Below are 16583 nucleotides of genomic sequence, written 5' to 3'. Positions count from 1 at the left end.
GACGTCACTTCCGGGGCGTATTCAGGTACTGTTAGGGGGCGTGTCCTTTATTCAGCGCGGCCTGTAGCTCTAGGCTCAACCGATCTGGATTTTGGGGTAAGAAATAAAAGTGTCTCCTGTCACTACTGGGGGCTGCAGCTCGTGTATATATCACAGGGAAGGGGCTGAAGCTGCAGCACAGGGCTGTGGAGGCTTCCATAAGGAAGGGGGATATGGGGGGGCTACACAGGGCAGGGGGCGATGCTGTATATTGGGGGGCTACACAGGGCAGGGGGCGATGCTGTATATTGGGGGGGCTACACAGGGCAGGGGGCGATGCTGTATATTGGGGGGGCTACACAGGGCAGAGGGCGATGCTGTATATTGGGGGGCTACACAGGGCAGGGGGCGATGCTGTATATTGGGGGGCTACACAGGGCAGGGGGCGATGCTGTATATTGGGGGGGCTACACAGGGCAGAGGGCGATGCTGTATATTGGGGGCTACACAGGGCAGGGGGCGATGCTGTATATTGGGGGGGCTACACAGGGCAGAGGGCGATGCTGTATATTGGGGGCTACACAGGGCAGGGGGCGATGCTGTATATTGGGGGGGCTACACAGGGCAGGGGGCGATGCTGTATATTGGGGGACTACACAGGGCAGGGGGCGATGCTGTATATTGGGGGGCTACACAGGGCAGGGGGCGATGCTGTATATTGGGGGGCTACACAGGGCAGGGGGCGATGCTGTATATTGGGGGGCTACACAGGGCAGGGGGCGATGCTGTATATTGGGGGGCTACACAGGGCAGGGGGCGATGCTGTATATTGGGGGCTACACAGGGCAGGGGGCGATGCTGTGGAGGCTTTCATAAGGAATGTGAGAATAAAGGCCCTGTCACACACAGGTAAATCTGCGGCAGATCTGTGGTTGCAGTGAAATTGTGGACAATCAGTGGCAGGTTTGTGGCTGTGCACAAATGGAACAATATGTCCATGATTTCACTGCAACCACAGATCTGCCAAAGATTTATCTGTGTGTGACGGGGCCTTAACACTAGGCAGGAGGCGACGCTGCACGTTTGGGGGGCTTACACTGGGCAGGGGGCTATACTGCACATTTGGGGGGGCTCGCAGGGGGCGACGCACGTTTGGGGGGCTCACTGTGCATGGGGCTACGCTGCTTGTTTGAGGGGCTCGTAGGGGGGTGACTGTATGTTTGGGGGAGCTTGCACTGGACGGGGCGACACTGCACGTTTGGGGGACTCGCAAGGGGGTGGTGCTGCATGTTTGGGGGCTTGCAGGGGGTGACGCTGCAGTTTAGGGGGGGCTCACTCTGGCCAGGGGGTGACGCTGCACATTTGGGGGGTTTGGACTGGGCAGGGGGCAACGCTACATGTTTGGGGGACTCGCAAGGGGGTGGCGCTGCACGTTTGGGGGACTCGCAAGGGGGCAACGCTGCACGTTTGGGTGGATCGCAGGTGGCGACGCTGCACTTTCGGGGTGCTCGCAGGGGCGACGCTGCACGTTTGAGAGGATCGCACTGGGCAGAGGGCGATGCATGTTTTGGGGGGGCTCGCACTAGGCAGGGGGCGACTGCATGTTTGGGGGGGCTCACACTGGGCAGGGGGCGACTGCATGTTTGGGGGGGCTCGCACTGGGCAGGGGGCGACTCTGCACGTTTGGGGGGGCTCGCACTGGGCAGGGAGCGACGCTGCACGTTTTGGGGGGCTCGCACTGGACAGGGGGCGATGCTGCATGTTTGGGTGCGACGCTGCACTTTGGGGGTGTGCAGGGTGTGCTGAGCAGTTCGCCATGTTGCACGCTGGGGGGCTTACACTGGGCGATGCATGTTGTAGGGGGCTTACACTGGGCGATACTGAACATTGAGGGGCGTACACTGGCTGATGCTGCATGATGGGACCACATCGGGGGTGGGGAGTGTAGGAAGGATGGATGGGGCACATCGGGGGTGGGGACTGTAGGAAGGATGGATGGGGCACATCGGGGGTGGGGACTGTAGGAAGGATGGATGGGGCACATCGGGGGTGGGGGCTATAGAAGTCCATGGCTTATAGGGAACCTGTCACCACTTTTTTGGCGAATAAGCTGCGGCCACCACCGGGCTCTTATATACAGGATTCTACCATGCTGTATATAAGAGCCCAGGCCGCTGTGAGAACATAAACACTTTATAATACTTACCTAACGGTCGTGCGGTCGGCCATATGGGTGTCTCCGTTCTCCGGTGCCGGTGCCGCCTCTATCAGTCATCTTCGTCGTCTTTCTGAAGCCTGTGTGCTTGACGCGTCTACGTCATACACACTCGCCGATCCTGCGCAGGCGCACTACAATACTTTGATCTGCCCTGCTCAGGACCTGAATGCCGGCGAGTGTGGATGATGTTGGACGCGTCATGCACCGCGGCTAGAGAAGGAGGACGAAGATGGCCGAAAGGGGCGGCACCAGAGAACGGAAACACCCATATGGCCCACCGCACGACCGTTAGGTAAGTATTATAAAGTGTTTTTTATGTTCTCATAACGGCCTGGGCTCTTATATACAGCATGGTAGAATCCTGTATATAAGAGCCCGGTGGTGGCCACAGCTTATACGCCAAAAAAGTGCTGACAGGTTCCCTTTATCATATTTCCTCCAGCAGGATATATATTTTCTCTTCCTCCTTTATGGACCTGAAATCCCGGGAAGATATCATAGTCTCCTGAAGTGAGTGTCCCTCACTGCTGAGTGTCCCTCACTGCTGAGTGTCCGTCACTGCTGAGTGTCCCTCACTGCTGAGTGTTTGGTGCAGTGTAGCAGGAGGTGGGTTTCATCCTTCCTTGGCCTCCAGGTCAGTGTTGGCACAGTCTGTCCTCCCTGGGCTTGTAGCTCTGCTTGTGTGGGAATTGATGGCTAGACTGTGGGCACTGAGTCTATATTGGCTCATAGTCCTGCGGTCTCTGGGGTCTGGGGGTTTCTCCAGATATGGGGTCAGTCTGTAGTCTCTGGTACGTGGTCAGTTTCTGTGAGGTGTAGACATCGGTCCTCCAGTCACTGACACCTCTCCTGGCCCTCGTCTACCATCTTCCTGATTCTGGCTTTTGTCAGGCTGCTGTGATTGGTCATTTTGTCCTGTTGGGTTTGGGAGAGCTGTGCCAGGGGTCCTGGTCCATCTGGACCACCTATATGTATCAGGGCTTTATGGTGATGGGAGCGTGGATTGTTATTCTGTAGGTGAGACTGACATGACAGTGCCCTCTTCAGAACTGCTAGGTGTAGAGGGAATCTGCCCAGCTCGGCCTGACAGGCGCTGTTGGAGGTGCTTTGATGGACGTGGAGAAGGCGCCTACAAAATTCCAGGTTGAATATTTATGTTGGGCTGGAATCCCACCTTGATCAATCTGGGTAAGCCCGGTTTCACACATCCTTCTTTTTGCCGGTTTTGCGGATGCGGCGAACTCCCTACAGTGTATACAGTATAATGACAGCGCTGTAACGTCCGGGTCACATGCGCCGGTTACATGACAGCATGTGACCGGCGCTTGTCGCACTGCCACTGTACTGTATACACTGTACTGGCGTGCGCTGCATCCGCCAAACCAGCGAAAAGCCGGATGTGTGAAATCGGGCCAAGTGTGAGGGCCCCAGACTTCACTGCCGTACAGGAGGATTTCGGTGATGATGGAATTGAAGATTTTTAGCCAGACCCTCACTGGTGGCTTCAGATGATAGTTTCCTTCGGATGGCATAGCAATCTCTATTGCTTGTTTGAAGCTCCCTGACTGGTGAATTTCCAGGCCCAGGTAGGTGTATGTGTCCGTTCCTGTATGAATGCAGTTTTAAGACAAATGAAGGTGCTGGTCCGATCTTCATTTTTCTCTTCTGGAACTCTCTGATGTTGGCCTCTTTTTAGGTTGATTGGTAGCGTCCATGTAGAGCTGAATTTCTCCAAGATTTGTAGGTTGTCTTGGAGGCCTTTCTCAGTTGGTGTCAGCAGCAGGAGGTCATCTGCATAGAGAAAATGTCACCTGGGCGTCATGGAGTGTGAGACCTGAAGCTGTGGAACATTCCAGAGCAGTGTACGCTCATTGATAGAGATATTAAAGAGCGTTAAGGTGGCTTTACAGGCTACGACATCGCTAAAGTGATCTTGTTGGGGTCACGGAATTTGTGACACACATATGGCCGCTTTAGCGATGTCGTTGCGTGTGACACCTATGAGCAATTTTGAATCGTCGCAAAAACGTTCAAAATCGCTCATCGGTGACATCACCCCCTATTCCCAATTATCGTTGCTGCTGCAGTAACAATGTTGTTTGTCGTTCCTGCGGCAGCACACATCGCTACTTGTGACACCTCAGGAACGAGGAACATCTCCTTACCCACGTCCCGCCAGCAATGAGGAAGGAAGGAGCTGGGCGGGATGTTCGTCCTGCTCATCTCCGCCCCTCTGTTTTGATTGGGCGGCCGCTTAGTGACGTTGCTGTGACGCCGCACGAATCGCCCCTTAGAAAGGAGGCGGTTCGCTGGTCACAGCGACGTCGCTAGGCAGGTAAGTAGTGTGACTGTTCCTAGAGATGTTGTGCGCCACGGGCAGCGATTTGCCCGTGTCACACAACCGGTGGGGGTGGGTACGCACGCTACCGATATCGGTAACGATATCGCAGCGTGTAAAGCGGGCCTAAAGGCTGCTTTACACGAGTCGATCTATTGTGCGATGCATCGTTGGGGTCACGGATTTTGTGACGCTCTTCCGTCATTCGTAACGACATTTTCTCATGTGACAGCTCCTTGCGAGTCCAACCGATGCCTAATCGTTTGAAATTCGGCCATCGTGTACTCATCGTTTAATTCCATAAAATCGGTCAGTTTAGTCTTAATGAACGACACGTTGCAAAGTGTGACACCGTGTAATCGGCCATCCTCGTAGTTGTTTGTGACGTCAGTAAACGTTCAGGGCGTATTTGTGGTTTTAAATAATCACGCCTAATCTAATCGGATTGGTTGTAGCAGATGCGTTTTGATTGGTTATTACTGTTATAAAATACGGAGCTGTAGTCATGATGTCAACATTCAGCCTTGGCGTCATGCACAGTGTTTTATAGTGCATTACTCCTAATTTTTCTTACGTTTGTTTGTTCGCTGCCAATCGCCCCATTTTGTGACTCCTGAATGGAAAGCATACTTGTTGATGACCTTGGAATCTCATGATCTCTTGTGAAGTCAAGTAGATCAAAATACCACAGCCGTGGGACATAAAGATCGGCAGTCGCAGCCCCTGAACGTCGTGACTCCTCGACTTTATTGAGTTCCTTTTTATATACAGTGCGTATTCCTTGTATTTTTTTCTTGATAAGATTTACATCCACAGGCTCATTAGGAAAATGTTTTTATAGATAGTAATCGGATCCGCATAAGCTGCTTGTTTGATGCGTTTGTTACTATATTCAGGCGATTTAATTTTCAAAAGACAGGTTAATGTGCGATATTTTTCAATGAAATCACGCAAAAATAATTCGTTTTGATGAGCCGTCATCTGGGAATGAATATATGAGAACATTTTATTTGACACTGTTATAATAAACATGTAATCTTTTTTCTTTTTAAAAGAACAAAAAAGAAAAAAAAAAAAAAAAAAACATTGTGAACGGCTAAATGACAATAAATAAACCATACAAAACCAAATTTAACCCACCTTTGGAAGATAGATACTCTGAATTCGTCATAAACCAGACCACAAACAACAAACAAGATTGATGCTAAGGACACACGAGGCAACAAAGACAGACGCAGAAGAGAAACTATATATATGGTATGTAACCAATCAACCACATTAGCAGAACTGGATTGAGCAGGTCAGAAGAATTCAGGGCGTGCAACAATCCAGACAACGTCACGGAGGGCTGTATAGCGCCTAATTACGCCCATACAAAAGACAGATTGACCAAAGGAAAACATGTGTGAAGCCTTTTGGACATCCGCCATGGCCAATCAATATATCGATGAGCGCTTTGTGGTCGTTTTACAACACTCAACGTGTGACACATGGACAACTACCTATCAGCGATACAAACCAAAAAAAAAAATGACTTTGCCAAATAAATCGCACGATGGATTGACTCGTGTAAAGCAGCCTTTATACTTAGGCTGCAGCCCTGTCTGACTCCTCGGCTCTGCTGGAAATAAGCCATTCTTCTACCATTCACACTCACACTGCAGGGGTTCTCGGTTTAGGAGCTTTTGATGACATCGTAGGACTTTCCTACTATTCCGCTCTCCAGAAATTTCAAGAACAAGCCCGGGTGCCACACGGAGTAAAAAGCCTTTTTAACCCCTTCACGACCATGGACGGATATATCCGTCATGGAGCGTGTCCCGTTAAGCCCCGCCCCCTGCCTCGGGCAGGCGGCGGCGGTCGGCACACATATCAGCTGTTTTCAACAGCTGACATGTGTGCCTGCTAGCCGCTGGTGGAATCGCTTCCATCCGCGGCCATTAACCCCTTAAATCTTGCTGCCAAAGTCTGGCAGCAAGATCTAAATGCGCGCGGCCATGTTTTATACTTACCGCCGCCCCCACCGGAAGTCACGTGCGTGATCACGTGACTATCGGTGGTTGCCATCGTAGCACAGGGTCATGTGATGACGCCTGCAGCTATGATGTTTCAGTTTCGTTTTCCCTCGGCACGGATCAGAGGGAAAAAGAAAGTGACTGTATCTGCTGTTTACAGCTGTATAGCTGTGATCAGCAGATAGATAATAGCGATCGGATTGCTGATCGCTATAGCCCCCTAGGGGGACTAGTAAAATAAAAAAAAAAAGTTTTAAAAAATAAAAAAAACACAAAAAACCTAAAAGTTCAAATCACCCCCCTTTCCCCCCATTGAAAATTAAAGGGTTAAAAAATAAATAAATATACACATATTTGGTATTGCCGCGTTCAGAAATGCCCGATCTGTCAAAATATAAAATCAATTAATCTGATTGGTAAACGGCGTAGTGGCAAAAAAAATTCCAAACGCCAAAATTGCAAAAATGCAATAACAAGCGATCAAAATGTAGCATCTGCGCAAAAATGGTACCATTAGAAACGTCAGCTCGAGACGCAAAAAATAAGCCATCACTGAGCCATAGATCCCAAAAAATAAGAACGCTATGTGTTTCGGAAAATGGCGCAAAACGTGCACCACTTTTATTGGACAAACTTGTGAATTTTTTTAACCCCTTAGATACAAGTAAACTTATACATGTTTGGTGTCTACAAACTCGCACCGACCTCAGGCATCACACCCACACATCAGTTTTACCATATAGTGAACACCGTGAATAAAATATCCCAAAAACTATTGTGCCATCACACTTTTTTTGCAATTTTTCCGCATTTGGAATTTTTTTGCTGTTTTCCAGTACACCATATGGTAAAACTTATGGTTTCATTTAAAAGTACAACTTGTCCCGCAAAAAACAAGCCCTCATATGGCAAGATTGACGGAAAAATAAAAATATTACGGCTCTCGGAAGAAGGGGAGCAAAAAACAAAAACGGAAAGTGCCCCGGGGCTGAAGGGGTTAAAGTCCACAAAACAGGTGTATAACTTCACGTACTTTGTTTTGTGGATGTGGTTCTGAATGAGACTGTGCAGGGTGTAGATGTGATCCGTGGTGCGGTGGTTTGGCACGAAGCCTGGTTGGCTCTTGCTTAGGACATTGTGCTCGGTGAGGAAACTGAGGATCCTCTTGTTCAGGAGGCTGGTGAACAGTTTTCCCAGGTTCCTGCTGACACGTCTTCCTCTGTAGTTGGCAGGGTCATACCTGTCCGCACTCTTGTGGATGGGTGTGATAGACGCTTGCTTCCAGGTACGAGGGAAGAAACCGGCACTGAGCACAATATTGAACAGTTTAACCAATTCAGCTTGTATTTCCGGTGGGCTTTATTTCAGCATCTCTGGGGGGGTTTCCATCCGGACCACTGTTTTTTTTTTACACCTTATGGAAGAGATTCTTTCTGCAACTTCCTGTAATGTAATTGGTGTATCCAGAGGGTTTTAGGAAATTTTTTACTTTCTCCTCCATCGCCTTTAGTTTTTAAAACTTTGAATTTTTATTGAGATTTTCAATTTACGTTTTTCATACATAAAATAAAACATAAAATTCACAATTCTTATCGAACCTAGACAAACAATGACAGGACAGGTGAGGAGGGTTAGGAGGGGAGAGGAGAAATAGGAGGGAAGAGGGAAGGGTTTCAAGAGTCCATGCTCCTTCCATAGGACCCATAGGCCTCAGTCTCACAGATCCTCCTGTCCCGCAAAGTAGTCCCATGGTGCCCACACGGCCTGGAAACAGTCAACTGTGTCATGCAATAGTGCCGTGAGATGTTCCATGCGTCTAACGTCCAGTAATCTATACTTGAGGCTCTGGAGTGAGGGTGTCCCTGGCTGCCTCCAATTCTTTGCAATTAAGCATCTGGCCGCCGTAAGGATGTGGGACAAAAGCTTAGAGGCCGTTTTTCCCAATCCCCCATTCCCAAGACCCAGAACATAGATCAGGGGATCAAGATCAACCTCTATATATAGTACTTTATGGATCAACCCTCTAACCCGCTCCCAGAAGGGGACTATCCCTGGACAGGACCAGAATATGTGCAGAATGGTGCCCCTGCCTCCCCCGCATCTCCAGCAACAAGCCGGTATGGAGGGGTCTATGCCATGAAGGAAATCTGGAGTGTGGTACTAAAATAGCTAAATTTTATTGATATTTTCCTTATATAGTGTGCATATTGACGTCTTGGTGGCGTTTCCCCAGATTGCTGCCCATTCCTGAGGAAGTATCCGCCTTCCCAATAGAGACTCCCATTTCCGCATGTATGGAAAAGACCCCTCGGTCCCCTCCCGTGACTCAGAAAGCAAAATGTAAATTTCCGAAATCAGCCCCTTAGTATCAGTGCCCCTTCTGCAAATTTTCTCAAAATCTGTGGGAATCGAGGCCCCTTCCCTGCCAAACAAGGAGCCAGCCAAGTCTCTGATCTGCATATATTGGAAAAACTCTCGATTAGACAGAGAGAATTTATCTCTAAGGTACTCAAAGGAATGGATCTACATTGTACTTCCATCTATAATGTCTGCAAATCTGAATAGACCTGCCTTGAGCCAGGGGTGCACCATGTCCGACTCCAGACTGCTTGGGAGCAAGGGTTGGTATATGAAGGACACCAGAGGGGAGCAGGGGGATGCCAAAGGAAATCTTCTAATGCAAAATGCCCAGAGGTCCCTAGTGAACTGCATCGGTCCAAGAAGAGGGGGGGGCGAATCACACCGGGCCGGGGGCCACAGGAGCGCGTTTGGATGTATAGGCGCCAGCCAAAGTTTTTCAATCTCAGTCCACCTGTTTTATGCCCAAAGGGACACCCAACAGGGGATCCTCCTAAGATGGGCCGCCCAATAGTATTTTAGGATGTCCGGGACAGAAAGCCCCCCCCTGTTTCTCCGAGCCATCAACACCTCCCTGGCCACCCTATGAGATTTATTTGGTGTAACAAACGTAAGGATAGCCGCCTGAAGGGACTTCAGCTCCTTTATTGGTACCTTAACTGGGAGGGTTTCAAAGAAATATAATAATTTTGGGAGCAAGCTCATTTTAACCGCCGCAATGCGCCCCATCCACGAAAGAGGGAGGGGCAACCACTTGCTCAAAAGAGTTCTCAGCTCTCGGAAAAGGGGGGGGAAGTTAAGGTTATAGAGGGAATCATAAGTAGATGTGAGGTTAACCCCCAGTAACTTGACCGCATCCAACGAAACTTAAAATTCAAACGCAGGTAATCCAGGGCCACCGGGTCGAGATTCAAGGGCATTGCCTCCGTTTTGCTAGAGTTGATCTTATACCCCGAAAGGCTCCCGTACCTACCCAAGGTGCACATTAAAATTGGAAGGGACACATGGATGTTAGTAAGTGTAATGAGCACATCGTCGGCAAAAAGCGAGATTTTAAACTGTTTATTCCTGACCAGGACCCCCGAGATGTCTGGGTTGCTCCTGACCGAGGCCGCGAGGGGCTCTATGCATAGCGCAAAAAGGAGGGGGGACAGGGGGCACCCCTGCCTGGTGCCATTGGAGATGAGAAAAGGCTTAGAGATGTGGAGGGGGAGTTTGATAGAGGCCGTAGGAGCGCTATACAGGGACTTCAAGGCCCGCATAAAGCCACCCGAGATCCCAAACACCTCCATTGTCTTGAAGAGAAAAGGCCACGCAAGGCGGTCAAAAGCCTTCTCTGCATCTAGACTCAACACCAACGCTGTTGCTTCGTCCGATTTGCCACATCCACCAGGTCTATGACCTTCCTGGTGTTGTCCCCCCCCGACGGCAAGGGACAAAACCCACATGGTCTTTGTACACTAGTTGGGGCAACCATCGATTAAGCCTGGCCGCCAAGAGCTTGGTGAACATCTTCAAATCGGAGTTCAAAAGGGCTATTGGTCTATAATTAGCACAGTCCAATGGGTCCCTGGGTGGCTTGGGCAGGAGGATTAAATGGGAGTGTAGCATGGATGGAGGGATAGGGTCACCCTGAAGGAAAGAGTTAAACAAGGCGGCCATGTGTGGGAGGAGCTCCGCCGCAAACACCTTGTAATAAAAATAAGTAAAGCCGTCCGGGCCCGGTGACTTCCCGCCAGGCAGGGCTTCCAGAACTTGCTCCAGTTCCTCTGTAGTAATCTCTTCATTCAAAGCCGCGGCTGCTCCGCAAGGCAGTGAAGGGAGCTCAAGGGCCGAAAAATAGTCCCCAAGTGCCCCAGCCCCGCGCGAAGCCATGCCCGGGGGAACCGGAAGGTTATAAAGCTTGTTGTAGTAATTGAAAAAACTGTCAGCTATTGAAGCGGGGTGATAGTGGATAGTGCCCTTTTCGTCGCGCAGAGCCTGAGGGCTTGAGGATGTAGCACGCTCCTTAAGCTGCCTGGCGAGTAAGGTATGAGCCTTATTACTCCTTTCATAGTATCTTTGTTTGGAAAAGGTTAGCAATTTTTCTGCTCTGCCAATTGCCAAGTCTCTCAACTTTTCCCTAAGGCTGATGACTCTCCTAAGAATAGTCAGTGATGGGGCAGCCGCCAGTCTCCCCTCCTGTAGCTTAAGATGGGCCGTTATAGAGTCCCGCTGGCTTGTGGCATTCTTTTTAGCCCTGGCGCCCTTTCTAATGCATAGTCCCCTCATCACTGCCTTGTGAGCTTCCCAGAGTGTTGCCGGCGACGTGACCGTGCCCGTGTTCAACTGAAAGAATTCGACCAGTTGCTAATTTAAAAAGGCCCTAGTGTCGGGATTTTTGATCAGAGATTCATTAAGGCGCCAATGCTGAGGCCTAGGTCGAGGACCATCTTTCTTGAAGTCCATTATGAGTGGGGAATGGTCTGACCACGTAATGGATCCCATTTCCACCCTCTCAAGACGCCCCAGCAGCTGTGAGTCAATGAAAAAATAGTCTATTCTGGTGTGCGTCTGATGCGGATGCGAGTAGAAGGAAAAGGCCTTCTCTCCCGGGTGGTCCACCCTCCAAGCGTCGTATAAAGCCCCTGATCTAATGAGCCTACGAAAGTCCCGGGACAAATTTTTCAAAGCACCCGATGGAGGGTGTCCACCCACAGAGAGTCTGTCGGCCACCTCCGAAAAAGGGATGTTAAAGTCTCCCCCCAACACCGTAGAGGCCGGTGCCAGTCCGCCTATCAGATCGAGTATTTTCTTAAGAAAGCGTATCTGCCCTTCATTAGGTGCATAAATGTTGGCCAGTATGTGCGGGGATCCCCCCAGTTGGCCCTCCAGAATCACATATCTACCCTCTGGATCGCAGTGAGAACCCGTAATTTGTAGAGGACAACTGGAGGATATTAAAATAGCAACTCCCCCCCTCTTGGAGCCCGAGTAAGCCGAGTAATGGATGGGAAAGCGGTGGGACGCAAATTTGAAAGTGTTTGATTCCACAAAATGTGTTTCTTGGATAAAGGCTATGTCTGCACCTGATGTTTTCAGTTCCTGTAGCAGCAATTTCCTCTTACGGGGTGAATTCAGACCTTTTACGTTAAGAGAGATAATGCGGGTCATATCTAAAACTTAGAAGTAAGAAAAAGCTAATGGCACACCTATACCGTCGGGGGCATGACTTCCCCTGTGAAGCCGGCCAGAGGAGACGGTCCATACGACAAAGGGCCGCAGCTCCCAGGGACTCTAGAAGGGGTGGTACCTGAAAGGACACATAAGGAAAAAACATCGGGGAGGGGGGAAGACAAGGACAAACATAGAAATGAACATGAATTAAGAACATTAACCAAAATGCATAAACCTTACGCATAGATTCCCAGGGGGTCAACCCGGAAGGAAGAGACCTAGAGGGAGGTTCCCCAACCCGTCTGAGCTAGGAGAGCCACCCACCTCACTCCCCAGTAGCCCTCCCACGGGGGTCAGTCCAGTGGGCACGGGCCCGTGCCAAAAGGAAACAAGGAAAAAAAAAACCAAAAAACCTCAACCACTAACTCCAAGTAAGGGGACCGGGCTCCCGCCAACCCCCCTACCCCCCACGGCATCATTGTGGCTACAGCCCCCCCCCCTATGCAGCTTAACAGACCCAGAGGGCCGCAGATGACACAATGGACAGTCAGAGGCTTGCTGTAGAGAGAGTCACAGTATCACAAAGCATGCTCAGCCACTGGAACTCAGAGGGTATAAGAAATAGGCACCAACCAGGTTAAGAAGTGTCCTCAACGGTGAGCCGGGGAGGGGAGAGACCCGCGGCCCCTACCTCCTCTCCCCCCCAAAGCCCCACGCCCTCCACCCCTCACCTTGGACCACACGGGAGGGGGCGGCCCTTCCAACCTTTGCAAGTCCCAATCTGGGATACAGACCGCTGGAATGGCCAGTGCTTCACAGAACAGAGTGGTATCTGCTGGAGTGCGAAGGGTCGCCGATTTACACCCTCTGCGCGCTGTTAGTGCAAACGGGTAACCCCAGCGGTATGGAACCTGGTGCTCCTTCAGGCTCGTGAGGAGGGGTTTGAGGTGCCGCCTTTTCTGGAGTGTGATGCGAGAAAGATCCGGGAAAAGCTGGATTTCCTTGCCATTGAACACAGGTGCCGTGCGCCTCATTGTAGCCTTAGGCTATGTGCGCACGTTGCGTAAATTCATGCAGTTACGCTGCGCTTTGTAGCGCAGCGTAACTGCATGCGTCCTGCGTCCCCTGCACAGTCTATGGAGATTGTGCAGGGGCCGTGCGCACGTGGCGTTTTAGAGCGCAGCGCTTCGGCTAGTGCCGAAGCACTGCGCAAAAAGAAGTGACATGTCACTTCTTCCGTGCGCTTTGCCGGCAGCTCCTGCTCTGTCTATGGCAGGAGCTGCAGGCATAGCGCACGTTCTCGCCGGCACCATGCGCTTCAGAACGGAGCTTTTCAGCTGCGCTCTGAAGCGCACCTTTTACGGTGCTGGGCTAGTACGCAACGTGCGCACATACCCTTAGCCATGATCAATTCTTTGGTGGAGAAGTCGTGAATGCAACAAATGATGTCCCGGGGTTGGGTGGATAAATTCTTCGGCTGTAAAGCCCTGTGTGCCCTGTCCAGCTTGATGATGTTAGAAGGGGGAGCGTCCAACACTTCATTAACCCCTTAACGACCCATGACGTACTAGATACGTCATGGATCGTGTGCCGGTAAGCCCCGCCCCCTGCCGCCGGCGGGCGGCGGCGATCGGCGCACATATCAGCTGTTATCAACAGCTGATATGTGTGCCTGCTAGCCGCGGGTGGAATCGCTTCCACCCGCGGCCATTAACCCCTTACATTTCGCTGCCAAAGTCTTGGCAGCGATATGTACATGGGCGCCGCCATGACAGTGACTTACCCCGCCCCCACCGGAAGTCACGTGACATGATCACGTGACTTTCGGCGGTTGCCATGGTAGCACTGGGTCATGTGATGACGCCTGTAGCTAACATGAGTCACTTCCTCTCAATGCCGGAATACAGCCGGCATTGAAAGTGAAGCAGCAAATCTGCAGTTCTCAGCTCTGTAGCTGAGATCTGCAGATAGTGCAGAGCGATCGGATTGCTGATCGCAATAGCCCCCTAGGGGGACTAGTAAAATAAAAAAAAAAGTAAAAAAAAAAGTTTTAAAAAATTAAAAAAAAATAAAAAAACCTAAAAGTTTAAATCACCCCCCTTTCACCCCATTGAAAATTAAAGGGTTAAAAAAATAAAAAATACACACATATTTGGTATCGCCGCGTTCAGAAATGCCCGATCTATCAAAATATAAAATCAATGAATCTGATCAGTAAACGGCGTAGCGGCAAAAAAATTCCAAACGCCAAAATTACGTTTTTTGGTCGCCGCAAATTTTGCGCAAAATGCAATAACAGGCGATCAAAACGTAGCATCTGCGCAAAAATGGTACCGTTAAGAACGTCAGGTCGAGACGCAAAAAATAAGCCATCACTGAGCCTCAGATCCTGAAAAATGAGAACGCTACGGGTTTTGGAAAATGGCGCAAAACGTGCGCCACGTTTTTTGGCAAGCTTGTGAATTTTTTTTAACCCCTTAGATACAAGTAAACCTATACATGTTTGGTGTCTACGAACTCGCACCGACCTGAGGCATCATACCCACACATCAGTTTTACCATATAGTGAACACGGTGAATAAAATATCCCAAAAACTATTGTATTGTACAATCCCACTTTTTTTGCAATTTTTCCGCACTTGGAATTTTTTTGCCGTTTTCCAGTACACTATATGGTAAAACTTATGGTTTCATTTAAAAGTACAATTCGTCCCGCAAAAAACAAGCCCTCATATGGCAAGATTGATGGAAAAATAAAAAAGTTACGCCTCTCGGAAGAAGGGGAGCAAAAAACAAAAACGGAAAGTGCCCGGGGGCTGAAGGGGTTAAAGATGGATTGTAGTATGGAGTTTGTGTCCTCGGGCCCATCTGACTCTGGGACCCCCCTCACACGGACATTGCAACGGCGTCCTCTGTTGTCGAGATCCTCTATGTGAGACTGCATATCCTCCATAATTTTTTGTTGCGATGTTGCCAGTTTGTGTAATTCTGATACATGGGATCTGGTGATGTCATGCTCTTCCTCCAGGGATTCAATTCTGCCAGACAATTGCTGCAAATCTCTCCTCACTTCAGCTATTTCTGACCTGCAAGTTGCTTTAACCTCATGTATGAGGCATTGAAAGTCCTCTTTAGAAGGAAGTTTACTTATGAAATCATGCATGTCCTTATAGGAGGTGTCTGGCCCTTTAAGGTGAGCACCTGCAGTAATAGACGCTGGAGTTTTAGTCTGGTGCTGGGGAAGCTGGGGAGGTTGATCTCCACACCGAGGCCCAGAGGGGGGAAGCAGGCTGCTCTGTTCCCTGATATTACCAGCTTTGGCTGCAGTCCCTTCTTCTCCTGGCAGTGGGGAGGGCTGCCCCCCGACCTCCACCTTATCTCCCACCGCCACTATGTGCTCCTGGGCCTGCTGCTGCTGTGCCTGAGGATCCGATGCAGTGCAGGGCTGCTGAGCCAAGGCATCCCCTGTTGCAACTGCTGCAGGGACTCCTCCACTCCCCCCTGTGTCCCCGCTCACCCACTCCTCCTTCTCTTGCTGCTTAGCAGGCCGGGCCGTTGCCTCCATTTCCCCTCCATGCTCCTGGAAAGATGGCGTCCGGGCCTCCCCTGGACCCTGTTCCTGGTGTGCAGCGGGGGGGCCACCGATGCCTGCTGCGACGGTTTAATCCTCCGTGGTCCGATCCTGAGAGCCGGTGAGTAGGTTTGTGCTTATGATAAGTGCTGATTTAGCTGAGGGTCAACAGGAGCTCCTCTTCCCCACGTCCACTCAGCTCAGCATCCTGGACACGCCCCCCGCCTTTAGTTTTGATGTTCTGTTTTCCTGTTCTTGGCTTAGTCCTTCTTTTGGGACGTCTTTGTAGAGGTCTCTGAAGTAACCGGAGTGATGTCATCACAGCTCAGTCATTCTCTGCCTGAGGCTGGAGTCACACTTGCGTATGATTGCGTCCGATTCTCATGCCGGAGATTAGGACGATTGTTTGCCACTTGTCATCCTTGTGCTGTCCGTGTGCAATCTGTTTGTTTTCTCAGCAGCTTTTAGTCATTTACAGGACCTTTTATAGGAGCATTAAGGCCTTGTGCGCACGCTGCGGTTTTTGCTGCGGTTTTGCTGCATGAATTGCTGCAAAAAATGTTCATAACCTTTCTGCAGTCATTCCCCAGTAAAACCTATGGTAAAAAAAAAAAAAAGATGTGCGCACACTGCGTTTTTTCCCCTTCAGGTTCTGCTGCAGAATTTCTGCAGCAAAAAGAATGTGCATGTCACTCCTTTTCCGCAGATACCTGCGGTTTTTGCCATAGATAATGCTACAAAACCGCAGGGAACAACCTGCAGAAAATTCACAGCAATACCGCAACCAAACCGTGGTAAAACCGCATGCGGTTTTCAGGTGCGGTTTGCTGCGTTTTTTTTTACCACAGGTGCGGTAATCTTTCAGAAGGTGCAGAATTTGCTTAAGAATATTCCATTTTCTAGTGCGCACAGGGCAGTGTTTTCTGCTACATGATAGAATTGTATCCA

General features: G+C 50.1%; 1 protein-coding gene across 4 annotated transcripts in view; it reads left to right on the top strand.

The window, feature by feature from the left end:
• Positions 1-14: 14 nt before the first annotated feature.
• Positions 15-16583, top strand: part of LOC142277315 (uncharacterized) — a 44416-nt gene continuing 27847 nt past the window's right edge. Inside the window, exon 1 of one of the 4 annotated variants that reach the window (XM_075332624.1) lies at positions 15-96. The gene's annotated coding sequence lies outside the window, so the exon portion shown is untranslated. Of the gene's footprint in view, positions 97-2645; positions 2708-2730; positions 2804-16583 lie in introns of those variants that run through there. The other 3 variants (XM_075332627.1, XM_075332626.1, XM_075332625.1) reach the window with 3 other exon arrangements.

This window comes from Anomaloglossus baeobatrachus, unplaced genomic scaffold, assembly GCF_048569485.1.
Source record: "Anomaloglossus baeobatrachus isolate aAnoBae1 unplaced genomic scaffold, aAnoBae1.hap1 Scaffold_41, whole genome shotgun sequence".
NCBI classification, from domain to species: domain Eukaryota; kingdom Metazoa; phylum Chordata; class Amphibia; order Anura; family Aromobatidae; genus Anomaloglossus; species Anomaloglossus baeobatrachus.
Note: the sequence above shows the minus strand (reverse complement) of the source record. Positions and strands in the feature narration are given on the sequence as shown.